This window comes from Onychomys torridus, chromosome 2 (assembly GCF_903995425.1).
Source record: "Onychomys torridus chromosome 2, mOncTor1.1, whole genome shotgun sequence".
NCBI lineage: Eukaryota > Metazoa > Chordata > Mammalia > Rodentia > Cricetidae > Onychomys > Onychomys torridus.
The window spans coordinates 128,367,793-128,382,932 of NC_050444.1; the positions used below are offsets into that span (position 1 = coordinate 128,367,793).

A 15,140-nucleotide genomic window follows, 5' to 3' on the forward strand; every position below is an offset into this window, starting at 1 on the left:
CTCCCAATTGAAGTTTCACGCATAGGCAATCCAGTATAAGATTGGCTATAAGGCTTTCATTTGATGAATTATTGTAGTATGCCTTTATTTCTAATTTTAAAATTATCCTAGTTGAAATATTTTTTAATGATTTTAAAGTTTAAAGAAATTATATATTGTTTCCCATGATCTGTAAAACTGGACATTAAATTTTTTTATTTTATTAATTCATCTTTTTTATTACATGTGTTTGTGTGTATCTGTATAGGTATGTGCATTTGAGTGCTGGTGCCTGTAGAGGCCAGAAGAGGGTATCAGATCCCCTGGAAATTGAATTATGAACCACCTGACAGGAGTGTGGTTTCTCTGCAAGAGCAATAAGTGTTCTTACCACTGAGCCCCCTCTCCAGCCCCAGAACATATTTTTTGACATTGATCTCCTTCTCCATGATAAATTATATTTAGTTTAGTGTATATTTCTTTCATTTGCTTTGGTGGGTTGTACTGGACAGTTTTTAAATTTAGTATCATTTGTGTTTTTAGTTGAGAGTTTTTTGAGTTACATGCATATTATCTTTATCCTTAAAACACTTCGTTTAAAACATTTTAGATGTATGAAACTTTATAAGCAATAACATAATGAAAATCATCCACCTGCTCCCAGCTTAAGAAATAAACATTGCAGATAAGAATGCTGCTTCCAATATTTATCTCCCTAGGAAAATATCTGCTTCCCTTTTTTGGGCTAACCATCATCCTAAGTCTTTCACTTCCTCTACATTCCTCAGTATTTTTATCATTGTATTATCTGCCCAAGGGATTTGATTTACTTCCCAGTCAGGCCTGCTACAATTTCAAAATATTGATAGTACAATTTTTAAATTATTTGGTTTCAAGTAGTTTATAATTCTTGCTTTGTCTTCCACTATACTTTATGATCTGTTTACGAGTTTAATTTCCAAATGCATAGAATTTACGTGTGTACTATTCACACATTTCTGCTTTACCTCTCACATACATAAGTCACATATGCATACTTACATGTATACATACACGCTAGTATTATTTTTTGAGACAGGGTTTCACTATGTTGTCCAGGATGGCCTGAACTCACTGTGTAGACCAGGTTAGCCTCAAACTCACAGATATTTTACTTCTTCTTCCTTCCAAGAGCTGGTATTAGAGTGGGAGGGCACTTGCACATTTGATGTAATTCAGTAAAACACCTAGAATTAAAATAGTTGCAGACAAGAAGGGTGTGGTTGTCAGAGGCAGTGCAAAAAGCAATGCACTTATACATATGGGAAACATGTCTTGAGGACATCTCAGGAATTGGCCAGATGCTCCAAGTGTGTGGACCATAATTGCTCAGCCAAGTGAATTCTCACCTAGCAACACTCCATATTCCAGGCCCTAATCAAGGAGCAGAGCATGAGCTGGCCTGGCAAACCCCTTACATGTCCAAAACTTTCAACTTGATCTTTTTCTGGCCAGTCTGCAAACTTCCCAAAGCCTCTGCTTGGCTTTTTGCTCCCAGTTCTAATAGTAAATCTAGCATAGAGCAACCAGTGATAACCATGCCTCAGCTTGAGTTCTGGGTGCCTAGAGATTTCCTTCGCCATATTAATCTGTTGACTGAACTGGCCTCCCATAAATCTCTCAAAACACAGACAAAATGTTGACAATTTCTCTGCCAAAACATAACATAAATGACCTTCAGTTCAATTCCCAATCAAGTTTTTGTTCCCATCTGGAAGCCTCATGAGTTCTGTCTTTTTGTCCTGATTGATGCTTCAGTCTTTTGAACTCCAACCAGAGTCACCTGTTAAACTTCCCTTAAAAGCTCTCCATTTAAAGCTTTTTCTAGCCTGCTTCCCCAGACTCTTCCAAATTCCTCCAACAGATTTCAGTCTACAAAGTCAGACTTAGTTATAAAAATGGCCGTACTTCTCTGTATCCATATACTTGGCCTGTATTAGTTGCCTTTGCATGTCTGTGACTGAATACCTGATGGAAACTGGAAACAACTTAAAGGAAGAAATCTTTATTTTGGCCCCTAGGTTCAAAGGACAGGGCATGGACAGGTAAGTCCATGCTTCTAGACTTGTTGTCATGTAGGTTATCATAGTGTTGGAAGTGTGAGATGTAGGTGCTTCTTCATAGCTTGAATAAAGTCCAAGGAGAACACTGGCACTAGGCTGGCTTTCACCTTTCAATCTTTTATTATGTCTGTGTCTACAGCACAGAGGAATGGTATTGCCCATAGTCAGTGTGGTCTTCTCTCCTTTGCAATTGATCTTGTCTAGAAATTTTCCCATATTGTTGAAGGCATGCCTCACTGATTTTAAACTTCCAACTGATTTTAAACTTCCAACTGATTTTAAACCCAGTCAAGCTAACAAAGAAGATGGATTATCACAGATAGTTTATGCTTTTGGGTGCTATTATAAATGATACTTAAAAACCCTCAAGTGTGGTTTTGCAGATGTAGAAATACAGTTCATTTGTATATAATGGCCTTATATGCTTTAACTTTATTCAACTTGTTATTTCAAGTAGTTTATTTGTAATTGAGCACCATTAATGTTGTCCTTAATATATTATTATACTTCTTTAAACCTTGTTCTTTCTTTCATTTAAAATGTCTTTCCTTTTCTTGTCCTATTGCATTCTATAGTATATAAAGTGGATATTGTCAATTTTTTTTTGCTGATATCAGGTGCAAGCATTTAAGTTTTTAGTATTGTGTTTGATGTTAGATTTAGGCTTCCTCTTAGATATTTTTTATTGGCAAGGAAATTTCCTTCAGTTTCAAGTTTCCCAAGAATGCCTTCAGGGGTGAGGTTTACATTTTGTTGAAGAGCCTCCTGGTATATAGAAAAAGAATTGAAGGAAAATTCCTAATATTTAATGATATGTCTTATAGGTATGGATTGCTATCCTCCTCAGGTTTCTGTTTGCTTTGAAACACATCGTGACCAGAAGAAATTTGAGGAGCATAGGGTTTATGATAGTGAAGCAAATATTATTTTTGTGTATGTATCTCTTTATGTATATACTCTAACTTTACAAATTCCTGTTTCCCTTTGAAGTGGAATGGAGCTGAGCATTATTCAGATATAAAATATCTGAAATGTTCTCCCCTTCTTAGGGAGCTGGTGATTGGCACATTTGTTATCTATTATGCTAGCCTATGACATAGTATCAATTTAGGTCTAAAGATTTGACTGTGGTGTACAGACTATAAAAGGAGTTATGTAATTATTTCTGTCATGTTGCATGATATAGTTAAGATTTATCCCTGTGATGGCATGGACTCTATTCATTTTCCTGGTCAAATAATAATCTGTTGTGTGGATATACCACATTTGCTTATCCATTTATTGGGAAAAGAATACTTGAGTTGTACCCACTACTTCAATACTATGGACAATTCTCCTATGCTGGAATATACATTTTTATGTGGGAATAGGCGTTAAGTGGTCCTGAGAATCCAGGAGTTCGACAGATAAGACTTTATGACTAGATTGTTTGGTTCTTCTGTGGAACTTTCAAACCTTTTCTATAGAAGCTCTATGATTTTTATGGGTATTGGATACATAATAAAGTTATGTTTTCTTGTTACTATCCATGTTTTATTATAGTCATCCTAATTAATGCAGGAGATAATCACACTGTGGTTTATGTTCATTTTCCTAATCTCAACCAATGTTGAACATGTTTTCAGATTTGATTAACTACTTGAAGATGCTCATCTGCATACTCTTCAGTATTTAGGATTCTGTTAGTTCTATATGATTATAATTGCTATATTATCTTGATGTATTTCTTATTATAGTTCCAGTTGTTATATGATAGTTAACTGCCCTTTTTGTGTCTCATAATAATCTGTTTCATTGTGTATTTGTTTATTATTGTAGTCAGTATGGCTCTGTTTTGGTTATAGCTTGATTGATATATATTTTTCTATTTTTTAATGGTCAATTTATGTCTTTGAACTTAAATATGTCTTATGGACATTTATATAATTTATATAACTAGTATGTTAGTAGCTTTTGTTTTTTATGAACTTCATTATAAAAAAACCTTGCAAATAAATAAAAATATCACACACCAAAATTCACTAGCCCTGAAATTTATACAAAGAAACGAACTTATATACAGTTAGAATTGGAGTTTAGAATGGAAGATGTGAAGCTTCATATTAAATTTAATTCTTTTAATATCAAATATGTTAAGCTCTTATCCACTCCCCAAAACAGAAAAATATACGGCAGAATTAGAACTAGAAAAATTCTTAGCTTTGTATTTCTTTAATAACTCATGTTCATTACCTGCATTCACATACTCCCAGAAACAAGTAAACCATGGCTTCTCTCTACTATGCAGAATTTAGCTAATTACATATATGTATACATGTGAACAAATGTACATGTGGGTATAAGATAACATGAAGAAAAGAGAACAAGAAAGGCTAAATATAGGGGGATAAGGAAGGATTAAATACAGACAGTACCTTTTAAAGTCATATAATTTTCTTAATGGACAAAGGAGGAATGTATCAAAGGAATGTGAGTATTTACAGCTTATTATTATTTAGAAATTTATGTGTCCTGTTTTACCATAGGGAAGGGGGAGAATAGAAAGTTCAGGGAAATGGTATAGAAAATTATGAGAACTCAGTAGGATTGGAGAATATACAAGTCCTTGAGAAGATTCTGTTTGGCTCATAGAACAGTGGATTGTAAATGACTCTTTCTGATACTCACATTAGTTACTTTTGTGTTGCTGTGACCAAAATACTTGACAGGACCAACTTAAGCAAGAAAATACTTACTTTGGCTCATAATTTCAGTTCATCATGACAGGCAGGAAAGGCATGGCAGTGTTCATGGCAGAGGAGTAAGATTCCTCATATGGTGGCAGACTGGATCTGGAAGCTGGATGGGAGCTTGAGGTGTGCTTTGCCTTCAAACGCCTTCCCCACTGGCCTATCTCTCAGATTCTATAATGTCTTCCAAAACATCACATGTCTCAACAGGAAACAAAGTGCTCAAAGTGGGAAGCCATAGGGGATAGTCTAGATCTAAATCATGACATCCCATCTAAAGGTCATCATGGTCTCATAATGAAAACTATGCTCAGTCAAAATGCAAGTCACCATACATAGTTTTAACATTTTCAAGGTGTTCTAGTTTGGTTTTCTGTTGCTGTGATAAACAACATGCCCAAAAACAACTGGGGAGGAAACTATTTTATCTTGCACTTCCAGATCAAAGTCTATCTTTGAGGAAATTGAGGCAGGAATTCAAGTCAGGAACCTGAAAGTCAGGACCATTGAGGAATGCTGCTTTACTGACTTACTCTCCTTGGCTTGCTCTACCAGCTTTCTCATACAGTCCACCTGGGGATAGCACCACATACAGTGGATGGAGTCCTCCTAAATCAATCAAGATTTAGTAATCAAGAAAATGTCCCACAGATGTGCCCACAGGCCAATCATGTTTTTTTATTTAATAAGATCATTTAGAAATTCGTTTACAGATCGCTACACATTATTTTCACATCTTGTTTCAGGTGACCTTCCTGCACTCTATGGCCAAGCCAGAGTAACTACCTGTTGTAGGCATTCTTTCTCTTAAGAGACAGAGTCGAACACCTGTCCCTTCCTTACAAAGCTCCAAAATAAACACCAGAGTCCACTTGGGAAATGGTTGAGTATTGGGTAGCGACCCCAAAGCAGCCTCACCATCAGGAAGTCGCATCCCACAATGGATAATGTGTTCCCATAGCTACATACCTGTTACCCCTTCAGTTGACTCCCCACAGTTTATGTACTCCAGCACCTCCCAAGACCACCAGTCCACACACAATTAAGGCAAAATTAACATGTAGCTGGCCAGGAGGTTTAGGCATAAGCATCTGGAATCTTAGATGAGGTCCAGTGACCCACCCCACCCCTTTCTTCTAGGAAGGAACTTAACAGTAAGCAAGCTTGATATTGAGGCTCTCTTGAAGTAATCACAGCTGTTCTGATAAAGATGCCTGTTATGCTCAGAGGATAATGCAGTAACAAACTGCTACCTGTTGTTTTTTATGTCCCATCTTGGGCAGGGAGGCTGCAGGTCTGCTCCTCTTACAACTAACCTCTTTCCTAACAGCATTGTTATATCCTGTGATGGTATTATCTTTCCAAATGAAAGTCTTTTCAAACAAGTTTCAGTTTTACACACTGGGGCTTCAAGGTAAAGTGTCTTACCTTCAGACACCTGTCCTATCAGTGGGAGAGGCCTTAGGTTTCTATTTAAGGTGCTAACTTCTTTAACAATTACAGAATCTGAATCTACATAGTCTACAATTAAATACAACACTTCTGATTGTATATATTTTACATAGTTTTTGTTCTGGTTTTTGCTCTGAGTTGTCACTATAAACCTGGTTAAAGCAGCCCAGTAAGAACCATGCTACAACCTGGAAGCCATGCTGTCTGGAAATGTCCTCCACAAAATAATTCAAGTGCTTCTGTGTTCAGATTCACTTAAAACTCGAGGAAATGGGCAGAATTTCTTGCTCAGTTCTCTATAGAAGGTTTGTGCCCATCTGATACCTGTGGGCAGTATCTTTACTGCTTTTTTTTTTTTTTTAAATCAGCATTCTGGTCTCTAAACTCTTCCTGGAATGGCCTGGTAAGCTCTGCTCACAGTGTTACAGAGCTGCTCCAGCTTGCAGCTCTAAATTCTTCCACAGTTCATTGCAAACCCATTCCTGTAGCCTTGAAACCACACGGTCAAATTTAGTAGTAGCAATCGACAACGATCTTATATTTTAGTGATCAAAATGCCTGACAGAAACACTGTGAGGGACAAAAGTTTATTTTGGCTCATGGCTTCAGAAGGACATCAGTCCATCATGATAGGGATGGTATGGCAGCAGGAGCATGTGGTAGATTCCACATAGAGTGGCAGGCCAGGATCAGGGAGCTAGACCAGAACCAGTAGTGACTCTATATTCAAAGGCTTGCCCCTAGTGGTCTGCATTCAGCAACTTGGCCCCACACCCCCAGACTTTCATGACCTCTGAAAGTACTGCCACACCTGGGGACCACGTACTCAAAATATGAGCATGTGGGGGGCTGTCCTAGATTTAAATCATAGCAGGACTGGGATAAAAGGCAGTGGTGAAATAAGGCCTGTCTAGTGTGTGTCAGACACGATTCTCTCCTGCTGTGATTTGAGATTAGTTGACATAAGCTCAAGAAGGGACTATAGGCAATGCTTCTCCTTGATGGTTTTAACTTCAGGTGGACTAGAGAGGTCTGTTGAAATTGTCTGTGTCCTGCCAGAGGTGGAGAGAAAGGAAAATCATGGGACCCCAGCCCGAAGGAAGGTGTAGGGCTTTTAATTTTCTTCAGATCAAATTGCTCCATGTGACAGAATATATCTTGTAGTACAAAATGCACTTGTTTACTGTTATCTGATTCCAGTTATAGTTCTCATGCCTTGTTTCTTTCACTCAACACCATTCTTTTGAAATCTGTCCATTTTGCTGCATTCCTCACATTTCTTCCTTACCACTGGAATGTATTTCCTTGAATAGAAACCTTACACATCATTACAATATGTAAAACTTTGGTGTCTAGCTTTCCCGCTCTGTCTTGTACACATAATCAGAAGAAATAGAATTGAATTAACAAAGTGGAATGGACGTCATATACAGTTGGCTTTTGAAAAATTATTTTGAAAATAATTACTTTCTAGCCCCCAATCTGTTCTCCTGGCATCTTTTGGGTTTTTATTTTTATTTGAGTGTGTGTGTGTGTGTGTGTGTGTGTGTGTGTGTGTGTGTGTGTGTGTACACACACTGCATGTGTGTGGGTGCCTGTGGAGGCCAGAAGAGGGCTTTGGATCTCCTGGAGCTGGAGTTAGAGGTGGTTGTGAGCCATTTGAAGTGGGTGCTGGTAACTGAACTGGAAGATCAGTGTGTACCCTTCACCACTGGGCAGCTCTCCAGCCCCTCTCTGGAGATCCTAAACAGAGAAATACCTGGAGTTGGGATGAGGATTTCACATGCTGTGGGGAAACTGTGGGTAGTCTGTGCTGTCAGGGGCCTAGGGTGTGTCTGTGTCTTGCCTCAATCCCCAGGATTTTCTCTGAAGCTTCTGAATATGCTTGCATTTGCTTCCTTCAGTTTTACTTTGTGCTTCTTAAACTAAAATTGCTGTACTATTGGGTTTATATTCATTCATGAGGCTGTTTCTGTAAGTGGATCTGGCTGTGGGTTCTTATTAAGCAGGATGCTCACATCTTCCATGTTTCGAAGTGAACAGAGTTAATTTTCTCTGAGGACTTCCAGTACTTACAGTTGGGAAGAGCCTTGGAACATGACATGTTTTAATCCAGCAGTTTTCATTTGTTCACCTCCCACAATATGAAGCTGGGTAGTAGTTTTTAATTCATTCTGCATATACTTTTGATAGGTATGCTTAGTGAATTTTTAAATATGATTGTAGACAGATTTACTGCTGTCATTTTGCTGTTTGTTCTCTGTGTCTTGGGACTTTGTTTCTCTTTATCATTGCCCCTGTCTTACTCTGTCTTAGTCTTGTTCTACTGCTGTGAAGAGACACCAAAACCATGACAACTCCTATAAAGGAAAGCATTTAGTTGGCGTTTGCTTAGTTTCAGAGATTGTCCATTATTGTCATGGAGGGAAGTACTGCAGCATGCAGGTAGACATGGTGCTGGAGAGGTAGCTGAGAATTCTACATCTGGATCTGGCAGGCTTCAGAAAGGGAGGAAATAACTGGGCATGGCTTGAGCTTTGAAACTGGAAGGCCCACCCCCAGTGAAAGACTTCCTCCAAGAGGTCACAGTCCTCCACTCCCTATGAGCCTTTTGGGGGCATTTCCATTCAAACCACCACAACCTCTTCTTTTTGTTCTAACATTTTTATTGTTTTATTTTAGTTTATCTTTGTGAGTGGTTGATATAAGCTTCACAACTAACATTTGAATTTTTTTTATATTTGTCTAATAAGTTTATTCTGCTTGCTTACATTCAGTTTAAAATGATTTTAACTGATTCCCCTTAGTTCCATTTAGTTTGAAATTTTTTTGTCTATTTATTTATTTTACATCCCACTTTTTGCTTCCATTCCTGTAGCTAGAGTTTTTCTGGTCCTGCCTGGCCCAGGGTCAGGACAACTCTCTCTCACCACCAGTCCCACAGTTGTTCAGACCCAACCAAGAAAATACAGAGACTTATATTACTTACATATTGTATGGCCATGGCAGGCTTCTTGTTATCTAGTTCTTCTATCTTAAATTAACCCATTTTTATTAGTCTATAAGTTGCCATGTGGCTTGTGGCTTACTGGTACCTTACATCTCGAAGTATCTCTCTGCCTCTGCCTTCTACTTCCCAGAATTCTCTTCTCTGCTTGTCCCACCTATACTTCCTGCCTGGCTACTGGTAAATCAGTGTTTTATTTATTAACCAATCAGAGCAACACATTTGACATACAGAACATCCCACAGCACTTCCCCTTTCCTTTTTTTCAGAAAGGAAGGTTTTAACCTTTACATAGTAAAATTACAGATAACAAAACAGTTATCAAGCAAGAATTACAGTTATAATATCTAGTCTATTTGTAATAACTAGTCTATTTGGCAAAATTAAAGAAGATCTCCTATCTATCTTATATTTGTGAGTATAAGGTTTCATATCTTTTATCATAACTGAGGAAAATTGTAACTATCTAGCTTTAACTACATCAAAGACCTCAGAAGGATATAATATTACCTGAGAAATGGAAGAAGGATACAAGCAACTTTCAGGAGTCTTGTGACAATAGACAGAGACAGCTGGCAGCCTGGACAGTCATTCAATGTTTCTTTGTAAAGTTGGGGCATCTGTCTTCAGCCCATAGGGCTAGAGTCTCTTAGTTATTTTTCTCTGTGTCTTGTAGAATGTCTGGCAGATTCCTCTGCAAAGCAGGAACCTGAAGGACCATTTCACCAAGCAAAGTTAAGTGGTCACCTTCCTATGGGTCCTGCATGTCCAGTTGATCAAGAAGTCCAGGCAAGAACAGTTTCTTGCCCAAATGGCTATTTTTGCCAAGGTGAAGATAAACTCTATATAGAGTGTTTTTGATGTTCATCCTTCTCTCTGAAGTAAATCGGTGCTGTCAGGAGCAGACATGTCTTACTGTCCAGAAAGTCTAAATTTTTAAAATATTTTAAATGTCATATTTTGTATTTGAAGTCTTTGAAGATTACCTATCTATCTGAAATATATCTATGTATACCTAGAAGACTTAACTAACATGGCTACGAGTATGATTATCATAGATGACTAATTATTAATTTATTTTTTAATTATCTATTACAATTTTAAATAAGCTGCACAAACATAATACCTTAAACAGAGTAGAAATATACACACAGTATAACAAAATTGACTTTAAGTTTGTATCAATAGACTAAAATCTATACCAATGTATGGATTTTAAAATGTAAAACATTTTAAACAAGTTGTTACTCTTTAAAAGTAGGTTTAGCAATTTACCCCTTTATCCTATAATATCTATATCACACTCCCTTCCACAACTCCCACTCTGCCCATCCCACCCAATCTACTCCATCTTCATTTCTGTTCAGTAAAGGGCAGGCCTCTCATGAATATCAACAAAACATGGCATATCAAGTTGCAGTAAGACTAAACACTTCTCATTGTATAAAGGCTGGGCAAGTCAACCCAGTATGAGGAGTAGGGTCCCAAAGCTAGTAAGAGTTGGAGACAGCTCCTGTTCCTGCTGTTAGAAGTTCCACAAGAGGACCAAGTTACACAACTGTCCCATATCTGCAGAGGGTCTCAGTCAGTCCCATGCAGGCTCCCTGGTTGTCTGTTCAGTCTCTGTGAGTCCCTATAAGCTCAGGATAGTTGTTTCTGTGGGTTTTATTGTGATGTCCTTAACCCTCTGGTGCCTACAGTCCTTCCTGCCTCTCTGTAGTTGGTTGTTTTTTATTCTTTTACTCTTTTGAAGGTCTGCCACCCAGCTCCCAAATAAATCACACAGAGAGGCTTATTCTTAATATAAATACCCAGTCTTAGCTTGGCTTGTTTCTTGCTAATTTTTCTTAAATTATCCTCATCTATCTTCTGCCTCTGGGCTTTTACCTTTCTCTATTTCTGTATACCTTTTCTTTCCTTCTCACTCTGTGTCTGGCTGTGTAGCCGGGTGGCTGTGTAGTTGGGTGGCTGGGTGGCTGGGTGGCTGTGTGGCCGGGTGGCTGGGTGGCTGGGTGGCTGGGTGGCGGGGTGGCTGGGTGGCTGGCCCCTGGTGTTGTCCTCTCCTTGTTCTCTTGCTCTTTCTTCTCTCCTTCCAGGTTTCTCCTTCTATTTATTCTCTCTGCCTGCCAGCCCTGCCTATGCTTTCTCCTGCCTTGCTATTGGCAGTTCAGCTCTTTATTAGATCATCAGGTGTTTTAGACAGGCATAATGACACAGCTTTACAGAGTTAAACAAATGTAACATAAAAGAATAAAATACATCTCTGCATTGTTAAACAATTGTTCCACATCATAAATAAGTGTAACACATCTTAAAACAATTTGTTACACCTCACTTCAGCAGGATTACCAAGCTCAGACTAATGTTTGACTGTGGATCTCTGCGTCTGCTTCCATCAGTTGCTGGATGAAGCCTCTCTGATAACAATTGGGCTAGGCACCAATCTATGAGTATAGCAGAATTTTTTTTTGAAAATTTATCTGTACAATATATTCTGATCATTCTTTTCCCTTCCCCAAATCTTTCCAGATCCTCCCCACCTCTCCATCCATCCAATTCTGTACCTTTTCTTTCTCTTACTTTTTAAGAAAACAAACAAGCAAAAATCAAACAAATACTACCACCCCCAAGAAAAATCCCTACAAGAAATACAAAGAAAAAAAAACATACAAAAACACTAAATTGGAAACTATAATATACAAGCAAAAGACAAAGCAATGTGGGACAAAAAGTCTTCAAAAATAACACTGAGTTTGTTTTGTGCTAGCCATCTACTGCTGGGCATAAGGCCTGACCTTAAATGCTGTTTGTATACTTTGTCAGACTGTATTGATGAAGACTAAGTTTGCCTTTGCAAGCTGGTGTCAATTGTAATTTGCCAATTACTTTTTGATTGTTTCATTTTAGTTTCTTTTTGTTAGTAATTGATATGAGGTTTATAATTGCTATCTTAATTTATATTAATATATTATGGACTAATGTCAATTTAATTTCAGCAACACACTAAAATTTTTGTTTCTATTTTGTTCTGTTTTCCTCCCTTCCTTATAATATTATTATCATAAAATTACATCTTTGAACATATAAAATTTACTTCTTTGAAAATTTCATACGTATACAATATATTTTAATCATATTTCCCCCCTACACTTCCGGTTTCCCTTAGCTCCTCCCAGATCCACTCTCTTCCCTAACCCTTGCTAACTTTTGTGTCCTCTTTTTCTTTAAATGATGAAGGAGTCTGATTTGCAGTAGTTTTGTAACTGTTACTTTCTGAGATGACCTTTTGTTTGTTTGTTTGTTTGTTTGTTTGTGTTCCTGTCAGTCCTATGCTGTGGGATATTCTGTATGTCAAATGTGTTGCTCTGATTGGTTAAAATAAATAAAGTGCTGATTGGCCAGTAGCCAGGCAGGAAGGATAGGGTAGGCGGGACAAGGAAGAGGAGAAGGCTGGGAACAGGAAGGCTGGGAGGAGACACTGCCAGCTGCTGCCATGAGAAGCAACATGTAAAGACACTGGTAAGCCATGAGCCATGTGGCAAAGTATAGATAAACAGAAATGGGTTAATTTAAGATAGAAGTAGATAACAAGAAGCCTGCCACAGCCATACAGTTTGTAAGCAATATAAGTCTCTGTGTGCTTTCTTGGTTGGGTCTGAGCGACTGTGGGACTGGCGGGTAAGAGAGATTTGTCCTGACTGTGGGCCAGGCAGGAAATCTTTAACTACAGTCCTGGGGATTGAAAGCAGGCCTCACATATGTAGGCAATGGCTGTGTGGCTGAGCTGCTGTCCCAGCCCTGCCATTGTCTTTCAAATGACAGAAAAAATACAGAGTTCAGCTAACTATTTTTTTCATGCAGATTTGAGTTCCTGGCTAATGTCCACCTGAATCACTTTAATATTGCTGTACCAGAGTTCTGCTTGTGATGGATTCCTTTCCTTGTTTTTATCTGGCAATCTCTTATATCCCTTCCTTTGTGAAGAACAGCTTTCTTGTTTATTAGATTATTTTTTCAAAGTTTAAGCCATTTTACTTTTTTTTCTGGCTTCATGATAGATTTTTCTCTGTTTGCTTTTAAGATTTGTCCTCTTGAATGTCTCTTTCTTTCTTTCTTCTTTTTTTCTGAACTGAAAATTTGGTTATGATGATTGTACTTTGGATCATACTCAGGTCACCAGACTTTTTTTTACCCTGAGCCTTCTTGCTGGCTCCCATTTTTGTGTTTGCTACAAATTGGAAGGGACTCCAATGAGGACAATGTGACAAATTTAGTTTTGTATCAGATTAGGAAATGAAGCTAACAGAATGAAATTTGCTGAGAAACTTGATTGTGAATTATTAGGATAAAAGTAAAAAATAGAGTAGTAGAGAAGAAAATTGAGTAAAAATATCTGGCCCAAAAATATTCTCCACTTCTGTATACCAGGTAATATGAAGTTTCAATCCTCTTTAATATCATAGTCAGTGTTGACAAGGCAAACATTAGGGTTTCACTCTAAGAAGAATGGTATCAGTGACTAGGATGAATGAACTGTTGGTAATCTTCCAAGTTCTGTGAATGTACTGACTGAATCTCATTTACTTTGTGACATTGTTGGTAATCACCTTAGCTTTCTTTGGACTTTGATATTTTCATGTGTAAAATGTCTGTTGTTGTACTAAATAATCGCTAAAAGTTTTTATTCTGAAAGTTCATGTTTTTGGTATAAATGATAAGGAATATAAAATCTCTGTTCCCAGGGAATTTATAACAAGATTAAAGAAATGAGAAATCCATGCCACTTCCTTAGATACACACAGATAATGGTCTCACTATAAGCGAACTACACAGTGCTGTTAGGATTTACATCGTATGTATGTACTATTAAGATAGCACCAAATGTTTGAATGAGATTGAATTTTCATAACTAGTGAGTCAAGATGCTTTGGGTAGGAGATGACAGTTACATATGGCATAGTGGGTGGCAGAAGTAAATGCAGACGAAATGGAATGGAAGAGTAAGGGGCAGAATGCCTGCTTCTTACTTTCTATCCCATTTTTATTATGTAGGCAGTTGGAGAATGTGGGGTAAGAAACTGATGTTTAGAAGAAAGTAAAAATATTCTTTCTTGAGACAGGGTCTCATTATGTAGCCTAGGATGTCCTTGAACTTATGACCCTCCTGCCTCAGTGTTTTGAGTATTAGGGTTACTAAAACTGGCTCCTTATATTTTGAGCATATTGTTAGAGGGTAGGGTATTACATAATATTACTATGTTGGAATCAAATTTTCAGCAACTTTAATATCCTGTTAGTGATATAGGTGAGCAGTGAAACTATAATTTGTGAGGGACTGAAGAGACTGCTGTGTGATTTTAGAAACTCAGTGTTTCCCATATAGACATTCTGCCCGTTTTAAGAGTGTGGTGGTTTAAGTGAGAATGACCCCCATTGGCTCATGCATTTGAATCCTTGGTCTCAAGTTAGTGCAGCTGTTTGAGAAGGATTAGGAGGTGTGATGTTGGAAGAGGTGTATAAGTGGGCTGAGATTTGAGGTTTCAAAAGCCAAATCATTCCCAATTAGCTTTTTCTGCCTTATGTTTGTGGATCAAGATGTAATCTCTCTGCTATTGCTCCAGTGACATGCCTGTCTGCCAGCTGCCTTGCTCTCCATCATGATGCTCATGGACTCTAACCCTCTGAAACTGTAAGCCCCTAATAAACTCTTTTTTTCTATAAGTTGCCTTATTCATGGTGTTTTATCACAGCAATAGAAAAGTAGCCAAGACAATAAGAATAGTTAAATGTAATTTAATATTTAAAATATGCTTGATTAGGCTAGAAAATGGGCTTTGAAACTTTATCCTATCACTTCTGATGAGAAGATGA

At 37.7% G+C, this 15,140-nt stretch overlaps 1 protein-coding gene across 2 annotated transcripts in view; it reads left to right on the top strand.

Moving 5' to 3' along the window:
- Window positions 1–15,140, top strand: part of Spata6 (spermatogenesis associated 6) — a 101,080-nt gene that overhangs the window by 7,589 nt on the left and 78,351 nt on the right. The window lies entirely within an intron of this gene.